This window comes from Sturnira hondurensis, unplaced genomic scaffold (assembly GCF_014824575.4).
Source record: "Sturnira hondurensis isolate 20B ecotype Veracruz unplaced genomic scaffold, ASM1482457v3 Scaffold0013499, whole genome shotgun sequence".
Lineage (NCBI taxonomy): Eukaryota > Metazoa > Chordata > Mammalia > Chiroptera > Phyllostomidae > Sturnira > Sturnira hondurensis.
Genome location: NW_028086130.1, coordinates 893,031 through 907,745, shown reverse-complemented (window position 1 = coordinate 907,745; position 14,715 = coordinate 893,031). Strand labels below are relative to the sequence as shown.

The window sequence follows — 14,715 nt, the reverse complement described above, 5'->3', positions numbered from 1 at the left end:
CTAGCCGGGGTGCGGGGCAGACTGACCATGGTCCGACATTCACGCACAGTGAGACGGACCACGCAGGCCCCAGGGAGCGAACCCAGTGGTGGAGGGCTGACGGAGGTGGAACACTCTCATGCAGTAGAACGAAATGCGTGGGCCTGGTGACGGTAGTGGCTGCAGTGCTGGTGGGGGGTCTCGGCAGCAGGGGGCAGAGGGAAGCCATTGTCCCTCTTTGACCCCGCCCCCACATACAACGTCACAACCCAGCGACTGAGTTGCCCTGCTTTGGTGAAAACCTAGGGCTCGGATCCTGCTACTTAACAGGCATGAACAGCCCAAAAGATGGCACAAGAAGAACCCAAAGTCCCAGAGCCAATAACTCTAAGCGACCAACAGATTGCCAGACTCTCAGAAGCCCAATTTAAGACACTATTTATCAGGATGCTCACAGAATTGGTAGATTACAGTCACAAATTAGAGGAACATACGAAGGCTACACTAATTGAAATGAAGGGAGATGTCCAGGAAACCAATAGCGATGGAAAGGAAACTGGGACTCAAATCAATGGAATAGACCAGAAGGAAGAACGAAACATCCAACCAGAAAGAAATGAAGAAATGAGAATTCAAAACAATGAGGAGAGGCTTAGGAACCTCCAGGACATCTTTAAATATTCCAACATCCAGATTATAGGGGTACTAGAAGGGGGAAAGAAACAGCCACGAGTGGAAAACTTCTTTGAACAAATAATAAAGGAGAACTTCCCCAGTCTGGCAAAGGAAATAGACTTCCAGGAAATCCAGGAAGCTCAGAGAGTCCCAAAGAAGTTGGACCCAAAAAGGAACACACCAAGGCACATCATAATTACATTAGCCAAGACTAAAATGAAGGAGAGAATCCTAGAAGCAGCAAGGGATAAGGGGACAGTTACCTACAAAGGAGTTCCCATCAGACTGTCAGCTGATTTCTCAAAAGAGACCTTACAGGCAAGAAGGGGCTGGGAAGAAGTATTCCAAGTCATGAAATCCAAAGACCTACAGCCAAGATTGCTTTATCCAGCAAAACTTTCATTTAGAATGGAAGGACAGATAAAGTGCTTCTCAGATAAGGTCAAGTTCAAGGAGTTCATCATCACCAAGCCCTTATTTTATGAAATGGTAAAGGGACTTATATAAGAAAAAGATGATGAAAAATATGAACAGTGAAAGGACAGCAAACACACAGTTATTAACAACCACACCTAAAACAAAAGCAAACCAAGAGGACAACTAGATCAGGAGTGGAACCATAGAAATGAAGAACACATGGAGGGTTAGAAACAGGGGGGTGGGAGGAGGAGAAGGGGGGAGAAGACACAGAAAATAGCATAGATGGTAGGTAGAAAATAGATAGGGGGAGGGCGAGAATAGTGGGGGAAATATAGAATCTAAAGAAATTGAGACACATGGTTATAAACTAAGGGGGGGAGAATAGTGGGGGAGGGAGTGTGTGGGTGGAGGGGAATGAAGGGGGGAATAGAATAACTGTAATGGTATAATCAATAAAATATATTTTTAAAAAATGGACAAAAGAACTAAATATAGCCATGACACCATAAAAGTTCTAGCAGGAAGTATAGGCAGTAAAGTTTTGGACATTCCTCATATCAATATTTTTGTTGACATAACTCCTAGGCCAAGAAAAATAATGAAAAAACAAAAACAAATTGGACTACATCAATTTAAAAAAACTTCTGTACTGCTACTAAGGAAACTATTGTCAGAATGAAATTGAACAATAAAACAACTTAAATTTTAAAAAGGGAAGGAAAAAATGAAAAGGGAACTGACTGTATGGGAAGACATATTTGCCAATGATACATTGGAGGAGTGTTTAATCTCCAAAATATATAAAGAACTTACATGATTTAATACCAGGAAGACAAACATTCCAATTAAAAAAATGGACAAAGGATCTGAATAGACATTCCTTCAAGGAAGACATACAGGTGGTCCTAAGTCATATGAAAAAATGCTCAACATCACTAGCCATCAGAGAGACACAAATTAAAAGCACAATGACATATCACCTCACACCTGTCAGAATGGCTATCACTAATAAATCAACAAACAAGTGTTGGAGAGGATGTAAAGAAAAGGGAACCCTAATGCATTGTTGGAGGGAATGCAGACTGGTGTAGCCACTATAGAAGACAGTATGGAATTTCCTCAAAAAATTAAAAATGGTACTGCCATTTGACCCTGCAATTCCACTTCTGGGAATACACCCTTAGAATCCCAAAATACCAATTCAAAAGAACTTATGCACCCCTATGTGCATAGCAGCACAATTTACAATAGCCAAGAATTGGAAAAGCCTAAGTGCCCATCAGTAGATGAGTGGATTAAAAAACTGGTACTTCTACATGACAGCTAGGGAAAAAAAAAGAATTCTTATCATTTGTGATAGCATGAATGGAACTGGAGAGTATTATGGTAAGTGAAATAAGCCAGTTGATAAAAGACAAATACCATGTGATTTTACTTATAAGAAGAATCTAATGAACAATATAAACTAATGATGAGCTTAACAGAATCAGAGGCTTGTTGAAAGAAGGTGAAGGGATTAGTCAGACATATATAAAAGACCCATGGACATGGAGAATGGTGTGGGGATTGATTATGGAAGTGGAGGGTAGACTGGGAAGATGAGAGAAAAGGAGGAAAATTGGTAAAACTGTAATAGCATAAATGATAAAACATTAATAATACATAAAATAAAAATAAAAGAATAAAATAAAAAGTGTTATTTTAGAGAGAGGTCATATATTTAATCAATTCTCAAAGAGACAAAGACCAACACTGATGTGGCAGATAGAGCTTTGCTCTATAATTAGATCAGTTTAGGTTTGCTACTTACCATAATTAGGTAACATTCTTAATCTTTCTGAGCTTGTTTCCTATCTGCAAACAGGGACAGCACAATTACAGAAGGATGTAGTTAAGCTGAATAACACATGTAAATGTTATACCCTTTCAGATTGTAAGACCATGCCTAGTAAATGTTAAGTGATCTGCAAACAGTTTCTTTGCAATGGATGAAATCTGTTTTCATGTCCTTCATACTATTTCTTTTTTAAATATGGTTTATTGATCATGCTATTACAGTTGTCCCATTTTCCCCCTTCTCTCCCCTCCACCCTGCACACCCTCTTCCACCCACATTCTCCCACTTTAGTTCATGTCCATGTGTCATACTTATAAGTTCTTTAGCTTCTACCTTTCCCATACTATTCTTACCCTCCACCTGTCTATTTTCTACCTACCATCTATACTACTTATTCTCCGTACCTTCCCCTCATCTCCTCCTCCTCCCACTCCCCTGTTGCTAACCCTCCATATAATCTCCATTTCTGTGGTTCTGTTCCTGTTCTAGTTGTTTGCTTAGGTTTTTTTTCTTTTTGCTTTAGGTGTGGTTGTTAATAACTGCAAGTTTGCTGTCACTTTACTGAACATGTTTTTGTCTGCTTTTTGTTAGATAAGTCCCTTTAACATTTATATAACAACAGGCTTGGTGACGATGAACTCCTTTAACTTGACCTTATCTGAGAAGCACTTTATCTGCCCTTCCATTCTAAATGAAAGCTTTGCTAGATAGAGTAATCTGGGATGTAGGTCCTTGCCTTTCATGACTTGGAATACTTCTTTCCAGACCCTTCTTGCCTTCAAGGTCTCTTTTGAGAAATCAGCTGACAGTCTGATGGGAACTCCTTTGTAGGTAACTGTCTTCTTTTCTCTTGCTGCTTCTAGGATTCTCTCCTTCATTTTAGTCTTGGCTAATGTAATTATGATGTGCCTTGGTGTGTTCCTCATTTGGTCCAACTTCTTTGGGACTCTCTGAGCTTCCTGGACTTCCTGCAAGTCTATTTCCTTTGCCAGACTGAGGAAGTTCTCCTTCATTATTTGTTCAAATAAGGTTTCAATTTGTTGCTCTTCCATTTCCCCTTCTGGTATCCCTATAATTCGGACATTTATAGATATCCTGGAGGTTCCTAAGCCTGTCCTCTTTTTTCGAATTCTTGTTTCTTCATTCTTTTCTGTTTGGACGTTTCTTTCTTCCCTCTGGTCCACACCGTTGATTTGAGTCCCAGTTTCCTTCCCATAACTTTTGGTTCCCTGTGCATTTTCCTTCATTTCCCTTAGTGTAGCCTTCATTTTTTCATCAAATTTGCAACCAAATTCAACCAATTCTGTGAGCATTCTGATCACCAGTATTTTGAACCGTGCATCTGATAGATTGGCTATCTCTTAGTAGGTTAGTTGTATTTTTTTTCTGGAGCTTTGATCTGTTCCTTCATTTGGGCCATTTTTTTTTTTGTCCTGACATGCCTGTAACATAGTGAGGGGCGGAACCTTAGGTGTTCACCTGGGTGGGGCAACCCAGTGGCTGGGTTGTGATGCTGTATGTGGGGAAGGGGTCTGAGAAGGAACAATAGTGCTTGATCCACTCTATGCCGGATTTCAGTCACTTCCCCTGATTCCTCCAAGCAAATAATAATAAACTGACAGTAACCAGAGGGGACCCTGGTTATCTCTTGGACCCTGTGGGTCTCTCCAATGAACTGTCCTGGGAGGCTGGGAGTCTATCTCAGCACCTCAACCCCCATAGGTGTTTTCAATCAGTGTTTTGAGGCTTTATTTCCCCATGTTGGGACCCTGGGTTGTGTGGTCTGTCTCACCTCCCAGTTTCACCTGGTTTATCTGCACACAAATGTAGGCCTGCCCAGTCTTCCAGCCGCCTTTGCACCAAGCCCCTTCACAATCTGCTGCCTCACTGGGTCCGTCAGCTGACACCTGCACACCCAAGGTCTGCCAACCACCACTTTGTCACGAGTCCTCTCCATGAAGCCTCCCAACTCCACCCCTCCTACTGGTCTGGTTGAATATTTCTTCTTTAATTCCTTGGTTGTCAGACTTCCATACAGTTCAATTTTTTGTAAGTATTGTAGGTATTTTTGTTTCTAAATTTTTGTTGTCCTTATTTTGGTTGTGTAAGGAGGCACAGTGTGTCTACCTATGCCTCCATTTTGGCCAGAAGTCTCCTTCATACAATTTCTTAGCCAATAGTCTAAATACCAAAGCAATATCTAGTTAAAAATTATTCTTTTCCTTTCACTGCCCACATGTACTTGCAACATATTTTCCTTGAATTGTGTCAATATTAGTGATACTTATCACTGAAGCCATTACGGTTCATATGTTGAAGACATTTCATGGGAGATCAATCATTACACACAGGGATGGCTCTGCTGTCAGAATTGAATGAGATATAAAGTATGTCCTAATCAGAATTTACTTTCAAATACGAAGACACCAAACAGCTTAAGATGTTGATGGGAAAACCTTTCTTTTATGTACAAAATGTTATTTTAATTTGCTCTGGTTGGGAAAAAAGACAGCTTATAGTGAGTCTAATTTACTTTATAGTCAATCAATCTTATGATTGATTTAAAAGAAAGTGTCACACTGATTTAGAAAGGTAAATAAATATGCTTTCTTTAATCACTAATGCATAGTTACAAAAATCCTCTTCTGAAAGTGACAAAGGAAAGCACTGTCTGGCCTGCATGTCCAGACTCTGCTGTCATTGTAAAGACTAATAATCTAAAGTGCAAATAGAGTTAGCACGGCACATGTGGTGGTGGGAACAATTTGTGTAACAATTTGTTACAGGCTTGCAAACACAGCACATGGATAGAAAAGTAAAACTGCTGCCATATGTGAGTGGAAGCAGAATAAACAGAATTACAGCTGACCTTTGGAGATTAATTATAGCACTCCTGCAGAAAGATTGGTGTGACTTATTCTTATTTAAATGGAGAACATAGACAACCTATGTTATTAAGTTGATACCAGGATACTACCAGAAATCTTTTGTGATAATATCTGTGGTAGGAATGAATACCACAGGAAGAACTAATTAAATACATTCATATTTTATTTGTACTTTGGCATAACTGTATCAAGTTGGGTTTTCTTGACTATACTAATAATGAATAGAGATTAAAAAATAACTTTTGGTTGTCGCTGTTGTTTGTTTTTCCAGAGTGTGAAACACACATGAAAAGGAGAATGTATCTATGGACATGGGATAACTGCTCTGGAGACCCTGCCTCTGTTGTAGACACATTCAGCCCTGGTCTGAAAGGGGGAGACATTGGATTCGTCATTTCCACACATCCACAAAACAATCATGCTCTAAAACAAAGACATGAATAGGTACCAAGTGTTTTTTTCAGATTGCAAGAAGAAACATCCCTTCAGTGTTCATGCACAATCTCAGTTTTGGCGTTTTCAGGGTGCAGAGTTCCTCAGCAAGCAGTACATGCTTATAGGAGTGTTTTCTCTCTACTGTGAATAGCTTTCAGCTTCCCCACAGTACCCATCTCCTGTCTATTTAATGCCTTCATCGACAGTCCAGGAAACTTTCCCAGTGGTACCTGTTCATGTTATTTTGATCACCTTAGCACTTTTAAATCTTAGCACTTTCTAGGGTAAGTTGTGCATATGAGGGAGGAGTACCCCCCAAAACAGATCTTTTAAATACAAATTCTGTGTTGATTCTTACATTTTTATACTTCAGTCACCTTCAAAGCACTTTCCACCGGATGCAATACACCTTTCAAGATGTTTTTCCCACTGCTCAGAACAGTTTTTGAACTTGTCGATTTTGATGCCTTTTAGTGCTTCTGCCAGTATTTGTTTCACTTCTTCCACATCAGCAGAACATTTCCCTTTGAGGACTTTTTTCATCCTGGGAAACAACAACAAAAATATCTCTTGGGGCAAGATTGTGTGAATAGAGAGGGTGGGGCACAGGGGTCATGCCATTTTTTGGTCAAAAACTGCTGAACATTCATCCCAGTGTGGGTAGGTGTGCTTGTAAATCAACTATCATGAAATGAACAAATGCTTTGAAGAGTCTTCAACAAAATTTCACTGAAGCTGAATGCAGCTTCTCACAACAACGCCAGCTGGTACACTGATACAGATTGGTTCCTATAACACTCATCCAGCAGGGGAAGCCTGTACTACAAGGGGCCTGCCCTCCAGAAGGTAATTCCATTTTTTATGGGTCCCCCCCTTGTATGTGAGATTTAAATAAAAGAATGCCTGTAAAGTACCTCTGACTGAGCTCACAGCATAATATGAATTGTCAGTAGCTGCTGACTAGCATTATTATTATATCATTTATATTTAAACCAATCTGTACTAGTTTGGGTGTTGCTTCATGATTCTCCATTTCTATCACGCACCTGTATTTTTGGTCCTCAATGAGAGTAGGAGAAATAAATGAAAATATACCAATTATCCTTTGTGAGAGGCTATACAGGGTATAGAATTATCAGAGCATAAGACTAAAACTGACTTAGATTTGAATTCCATCCTTGTCATTTACTTGGACTTCCCTTTACCTCAGTTCCCTTACAGGGACTTGGATATAACAGATGTTTTCAGAAAATTATAAGAATAAAAAAAATTTAAATAGTGTTTGGATTCAGAAGATGCTTTTGTTGTCTCACTTAATGTAAATTGTTAGATAATGTGATTGAATTTTGAGGATCTGATGACAGCTGAAATTAAATAAACAAATAAAAAAATTGTTCACAGCATTTTGCATGCAATTCCAGGATTCTGCTATTAAAAATCAAAGCATTCATTTTGCACAAACAACTCAGAAAAATTGTTATAGAGAAAAGAATTATTGTTCTTCTTGAAACACACACTACCATTCTGGAGAAAACAAGCAACATTTAATGTAGTCAAAATTTTGGTCAAAACTGTGTTTCTATAATGGTGTCTCCACCCATGTGGGATTGAAATTCCAGATACAATTTCCATCACAAGCTGGAAAACTTGGCAAATACTGAAGGGTAATCTATAGTTGAAGAGTTTCATTTTCTTGTCTCTATGGGTATGTTAATACCATCTGACAAGAGCATTATGAAGACTGAGTAAGAGAGCAAAAATAAACTCTCCTGGCACCTGACAGCCAAGAAATACAACCTTCTGCTCTTTTATTTTATTTTTCCTTCCTTCTTTACTCATCTCCTCTCTTGCCCTGAGTTCTCATTGCTTTATGTCCCATGATGCTGAAGTCATTGTCATGCTGTCACTCAGATAATCTCATGTAACTTCTAGAATAAGAAACAAAGAAAACCTAAGAAATTACTGAGGTAAACAGTGCATTATTAGCTCATTTTGATAACCTAATATGTCCAGAAATATAACTATTAATTCTTCTTTACTAGTTGCTTCTTACCCATGAGCACATATTGGGTGTGTATCAACTACATTAAATCCCTAGAAATTTATCTCTGTTGTCATTTTGGGTTCCCTTTATATTCTATAGCTTTCCTAAAAGTAAACTATTATCTCTACCCCTCTTCTATTTAATACCTTCAAAACTTCTTTTTTTTTGAGTTTTACCTTTTATTATATTTTTCATTACCATTTAGTTCCCTTATACTCCCCCCTCATGGCAATCACCACCCTGTTGCTTACACTTGCTTTCCTTTTTACTCAATCCCTCCACCCCTATTCCTCCCCTTAGCTGTTATCCTGCTCTCTATCTATGAGTCTGTCTCCAATTTGCTTGCTAGTTCACTTTGTTCATTAAATTCCACATATGAATGAAATCATATGGTATTTGTCTTTCTCTGACTGGCTTATTTCACTTAGCATAATGTCCTCCAAGTCCATTCATATTGTTGCAAATGGTAAAATTTTCTTTGTTGTTTATGGCTAAGTAGCATTACATTGTACAAATGTCCCATAGTTGTTTTATTCATTTATCTGCTGATGGATACCTGGGCTGTTCCATATCTTGGTGATTTAATAGAAAAATAATTAAATAAATTAAAAAATAGTTATACTAATTGGAATTACACTCATTCTTCTTTGCCTTTTCTCTGATTATAACAAGTATCATCTGACTAGCTAATGAAATGGACTTTCTGAGAATGAGGAAGGTTAAGGGGGGAAAAGGATGAGTAAGGTAAGACAATTAGTGAAAGCTTTAGCAGTCATAAAATTAGTAACATTAGAGTTCATTAATTAGTGATCAGGAAAATTTTGTCATGTGTGGCCATTAATTGGGCAACTAGAGTGATTAGGCTCACACACAGTAAAACAGCAAAGAGAAAAAATCTATTGTTCCTGTCAGCTCCTGCTTCTTGTCACAACAATTTGCTCCTACTTCATGAAACAATATAATTTAGTGGTTGAATTTAAATGCCACTGATATATGTGAAGCCTATTACACTTTCTTCATAAGTTTAGTATTACAGCATTATAAATTCCACAGTAAGAATGATTTAAGATAAGTGTAAAATTCACAAAGTACAGTAACTGTTTTAAACTCTGAAAACTTAAAGCAGTTTGCTGTGTCTTGGCACCCCTCTCTTCATGGAATGTCAGAGCCAGCTTTCTTTTGATTCAGAGCTACTGTGCTCTAGAGAAAGCCTAATTAATTATCAGAACCATCAGGCAAAGCAAGAAGTTGACTTGCTGAAATTAGTGCTTTTTCTCCATTTCTTAGCAAAGAACAGAACATCTGATAAAAAATAAAACCCCACTTTTGTTAAAAAAATAGTAAATTATGGAATGTTATAAAATTATGTTAGTAATGTTAGGAATGTTAGTAATGTTAGGAATGTTAGTAAATTATGGAATGTTATAAAATTAGTTATTGACTTTAACTACTAAATACTGACCCATATAAATGAACTGGAGTTTAGTTTTGTTATGTAATTCTAACATGAAATGCATATTCAGGAATCACTTCAAACCAAATTTTTTTGGTAATTGAATAATGGTAATGAGTAATAAGATTAGCTTGTTTTTATGTACACAACTGCTAAATGTAAAATAATAACATGTAGACCTTTTACTTTTTCATTTTAACTTTGCATGTGAGACAAAGAAAACAGTGCTTTTGTCATATCTTAGTGTTTGCTCAGTAACCACCCAACTTTTTGACTGACGGTATTTCCTGTTTATGTCTTTTCATAACAAACTCCTTGCCTATCAGTGCCACACTCAAAAAGTCAGTAGCCATAGGAGACCTTTCAAGAAGTCATTGTTATTGATTCATCCCTCAAATATGACCCAATTTAGCAATAAAATGATTCTGAAATGCATAGTTTCTTCTTAGTGTGTTAATAACTTTGGTGGGTTTAAATGTCTTTTTGAGATGACAGAATTGGCTTCTATACAAACACACACAAATACATATACACATCATCTTGATAACCACTTTCCATCCATAGTCCACAATAAATTTTCCTGGCCATTCACCAATACCAAGGTCACCCTAACCAGCTCATTTTCTGTTTCCTGGTTTGGATTCAGGAAAGTGGGAGCAATTTTTGTGTCTGGTTTAGTGAACTACATCCAATTCATGGGCTAAGGAATGATTTTTATTTCTGATTTCTGGTATATGAGCCTTTCATACAATTCTCTTCAACTATATGGCTTGCAGGACTGGTGTTATGATTGGAGATTCAGAACAGTTTTGATGTCTAAGAATGTCTTCCCATTTTACTCACTGAGCTTGGCAATCACCTCTAATCCCTTTCTCTCTAAACCTCATCACTTTAAGTTTACTGAAATCTTACTTTCCACTGAAATCCAAATACTCTCAGACTTGAAGGTTTTAGTAATTTTTCCTCAATATGAATGATCCAAAAGCAAGTTCTGATAAAGTATAGGAAGGAAGAGAACTTTGGGGTGTAAGGCTACTGTGGAGGGTATTACCATATTTTGCTATGTATTAAGTGCACTTTTTGCCCAAATTTTTGAGGGAAAAATAAGAATGTGCATTATACATGGGTAGTACCTTGTAACTGTTTTGTGTTTTGTAATTATTCGTTACATAACATTTCTCCTACCATAATATGTACAAAAATAAAGGCTACAATTTCTTTATAATACACACAAAAAACATGTAAACCTGAATAAAATTGAATTAAAAATTAAAACGAAAGATTTTTTTCTTAAAGTTTGGGCAAAAAACATGGGTAAGCATTATACACAGCAAAATATGGCAAGTAACACAGAGAAAAGAAGAGTAAATTGATTCACAGAGAAAAGCAGCTCAGAAAGTAGAGCTTGATGAAACAAGCACATCACAGTTTTGTCCAAGGTCTATCTTAATTAATTAGAAAGGAAAGTTCTGAAGATGATTGCTATCCCTGTGTATAAGTTTGCCTGTAATGCATAACTTATAAATGCTCTGCATCTCCTACATATTACAGAATGTATACTAGGATTCAAACAGGGCAAGGACCACACAGATTCCCACATGGCCTTATCCACGCACCATTTTAAAGCCTGCCCACCTTGAGCATCAGAAACTGAATTGTAGAAATCTGATTTCTATGATTTTAAACTTCTTGTTTCACAAATTTGAAACAATATTTTAAAACTAGGCTCTTTGAAAAGACCACAAAAAGACTATATTAATATTACTATTATTTTCAACAAATATTTGTTTACTTCATTGAAAATTTCACAAAGACTTACATATCTGGAATGGAAGAGCCTGCAGAGGTAATTTACCTGATGCATGAAACACCTGGACTCTACTACGGCTCTCTGCTTAACCCATCATTCTTTGAACACTTATTTCGTTAAAAAGATCATTACTTTACACATGACTCTGTATAGAGAATGAATTCAATATTTACTTTTGAATACATTAATTTTTAGTTTACTTATTGTTTTTTCCAATACCATTTATCTCCCCTCTTCCCTCTTCCACTTCCACCCACTCCCTTGCCTCCAGGATTACTGTTGTCTATGTCCATAAGTTCTCTCTATCTCTCTCTCTCTCTCTCTCTCTCTCTAACAGACTCATAGAGAGCAGGCTGACAGCTCTGGGGGAATGGGGTGGAGGGATCAAGCAAAAAAAGACTATAATATTATTCATTGCAAAGAAACTAAAACTTACTACTGTAATGTATTATGACTGTTCCTCTAAGTAAATATTTATATATTTCATCCTCTAAAATTTATATATGATTTTGGTGTTAACCATAAAATTTCTTAAGAATTTGTTGAAATTCTTTGCTACAAAAATATGTCCCTGTCTTAAATCACAGTTTCCATATTAGTGGCACTCACATTCCCCAGCATGTTAATTTTCACTCTGGTAAGCTTCCACTGAGCCACCTCATTGAATCATGGATAAAATACAAATTGCAGAGAACTTCCCATTTCTGTTCATAATTTTAAAAATTTCAACTAGAAGTACAAAGTCTTCATCAGTGATTTCTGTAATTTGCTCTTTTCCTAAACCAACTTGCTTCTCATGTCAATGTTAAGTTTCTGGATTTAAATATCTGTGATTCATCACTAATGTGTTTCCTGTTAAAGACTTTCTCTCCCTTTAGGATTATTGGTAGGAGAAGTGGTATTTCTGTGGGATGAAAAGAGTATCTTCTCTACTGCTTAGCAGCCAGCACTTTAGGACTACATCCTCAGTTGCACAATCAAAACCCTGGCCTGACATCAATAGTGGGATTAAAATCTGCTTTCACTTCATCACGATGAAAATATTTACATCAATTTCCCTTTGCTTTAGACATGGCATATAGGATCCAGTGTGGGTGTGGCCCATGATTCTGCCTGGCAGGCTTGTTGCTTCCTACTTCTTTATTAATGCACCCTTAACCAGTTACTGGGACCAGCTTTGTTTGCCTGTTGGTTCCCAACAAGTCTGTATTATGAAGCACAAAACTATTTGTTTGCTCAGTCTGTAAGTTATTTCACTCCCCTCCCCTCCGCTCAACACACTCTTGTGTTCTTCTGCCTATTTATACTTAACATCTGTAAATAGTCCATTGGGTTTGTTTTTATGATGGACTGGTTGTTGTCCAAGATTCTGTTGTTGATCTTGTTTGTTTAAGGATGATGTTATAAAACTTCTCAAGAAAAGGAAAACAGATGTGCTCAACTAACCATCTACTAAAGACTTTGAAAAAATGCCAGTTGTTTTAAAACACAATAGCTTGATATAAAGGGCTGAAGCATATTACATCTGCACCTGCATGTTTTCAGCTCCCAGAACTAAAACTCAGCTCTGCAACACATAATCAGAAACAAAGAAAACTGAAAAGAAGCCAGTTACAAAATTTCTGCCAGACATTTGAACAATATTAGTGTATGGACCTGGTACTTCTAATATTCACATAAAGATAGTGGCTAAGTAACAAATCCAATAAAACAACCAATTCTTCCATGAGAGAAACAAGAATGATGCTACTGAGAGTTGATGGTGATGAACATGGAATATTAGACCTGGAAGGAATATTGAAAGTGTTCTTTTTAAAAGAGAAATGTGATGTCTACAGTGGTTAGATGACTTGTTCAAGACAGAAACAGGACTAGGATCAGAGCAGTGGTCTTCTGCCTCCCTATCCAGGACCTAAATTTATTCTTTGAATTTGTAGAGTGTTTACATGCAGGGGTGTCCAACCTGTGGCTCAGGATGGCTGTGAATGCAGCCCAACACAAAATCAGATTTACTTGAAACAAAAGCTTTTTTAAAAATTACATACGAAAAGATATTTAATGTGTGGCCCAAGACAACTCTTCTTCTTCCACTGTGGCCCAGAGATGCCAGAAGGTTGGACACCACTGAATTGAGACCACATGTACTGGATTTGTTTTCATTATTACTAATACAAGCAAGCCCGTGCTTCTACTGGTATTGTAATATAAAATCAGCCCATTAAATTAAACTAGCCAATTAATTAACCTAGTATTCCCAAAGAGACAGAGCTTTGAATGCTTTTTGTTTGTTTGTTTGTTTACTGGAAATGGGAATTAGATAGATAATGCATATATGTTTCAAATTCAGAAATAAGAATAGAATTTTTGATTTTTGTGTTTTTATTGTCTATATATGGTGACATAAAAGGAGAACACTTAGGTTATTAGTAGTTAATTAGATATATCTATAGTATTTACTTATTTTGTGTAAATATAATCCTTTATATGCCTCTAAAGTTTTAAAGATAACAAATGGACATAGAAATATTATGCATTATCAGGCCAACTCTGATAACCTTTTTAAAGTGCTCTAACTTATGTAAAGGTTGAAAGTGCCATTATTCTGTCTGTTCTATACAAAGTGGTTCATGTTTAGCTATGAAATAATGGCACACCATTCTCCAACACAGTTCTTGCATTAAAAATTCATTTTCCCACGATGTATTGTCTTTTCACAAAGATATATCTCAAAGAGTTTGCTTTTTTCAGTTTTGATCAATCTTCACCATTCTCCCCATGCATGTTCTAGTTAAGGGTGCTTGATTCTGTTGCCAAGGAACCCTGTAGTCTTGCTGGGGCATGATGGTGAACTAATGATTATTTTAAATATGCCTGTTTGTATGTGATCCCTTGAAAAAATATTTTTGCATTTTTCATCCAGAGGCTTTATTCTAAGAAGCCATATGAGTGGGCTCCTCATTTTAATATACAGTTCTATAGGGTATAAGTGGTAGAATGGTGTTTTCCAGAAGACTTGAAAGAATGCCAGCAGAGCACTGGAAAAGGACAGGCCTTTCTACCTCCTTGTAAGCTTCTTTCTCTCTTTTTTTTTTCCCTCTGGTAAAGAGTAAAATTACTCAGATGGAAAGTCAAGGAAATCACCAAAGGATTTCACAGAAATGTAAAAAAAAAAAA

General features: G+C 37.0%; 1 protein-coding gene across 2 annotated transcripts in view; it reads right to left on the bottom strand.

The window, feature by feature from the left end:
* The window catches only part of PKIA (cAMP-dependent protein kinase inhibitor alpha), a 112,688-nt gene that overhangs the window by 59,541 nt on the left and 38,432 nt on the right, over nt 1–14,715 (bottom strand). The window contains exon 1 of one of the 2 annotated variants that reach the window (XM_037061633.1): nt 6,593–6,730. The exons of the other annotated variant lie outside the window; for it this stretch is intronic. The gene's annotated coding sequence lies outside the window, so the exon portion shown is untranslated. Of the gene's footprint in view, nt 1–6,592; nt 6,731–14,715 lie in introns of those variants that run through there. 2 annotated transcript variants of the gene reach the window in all.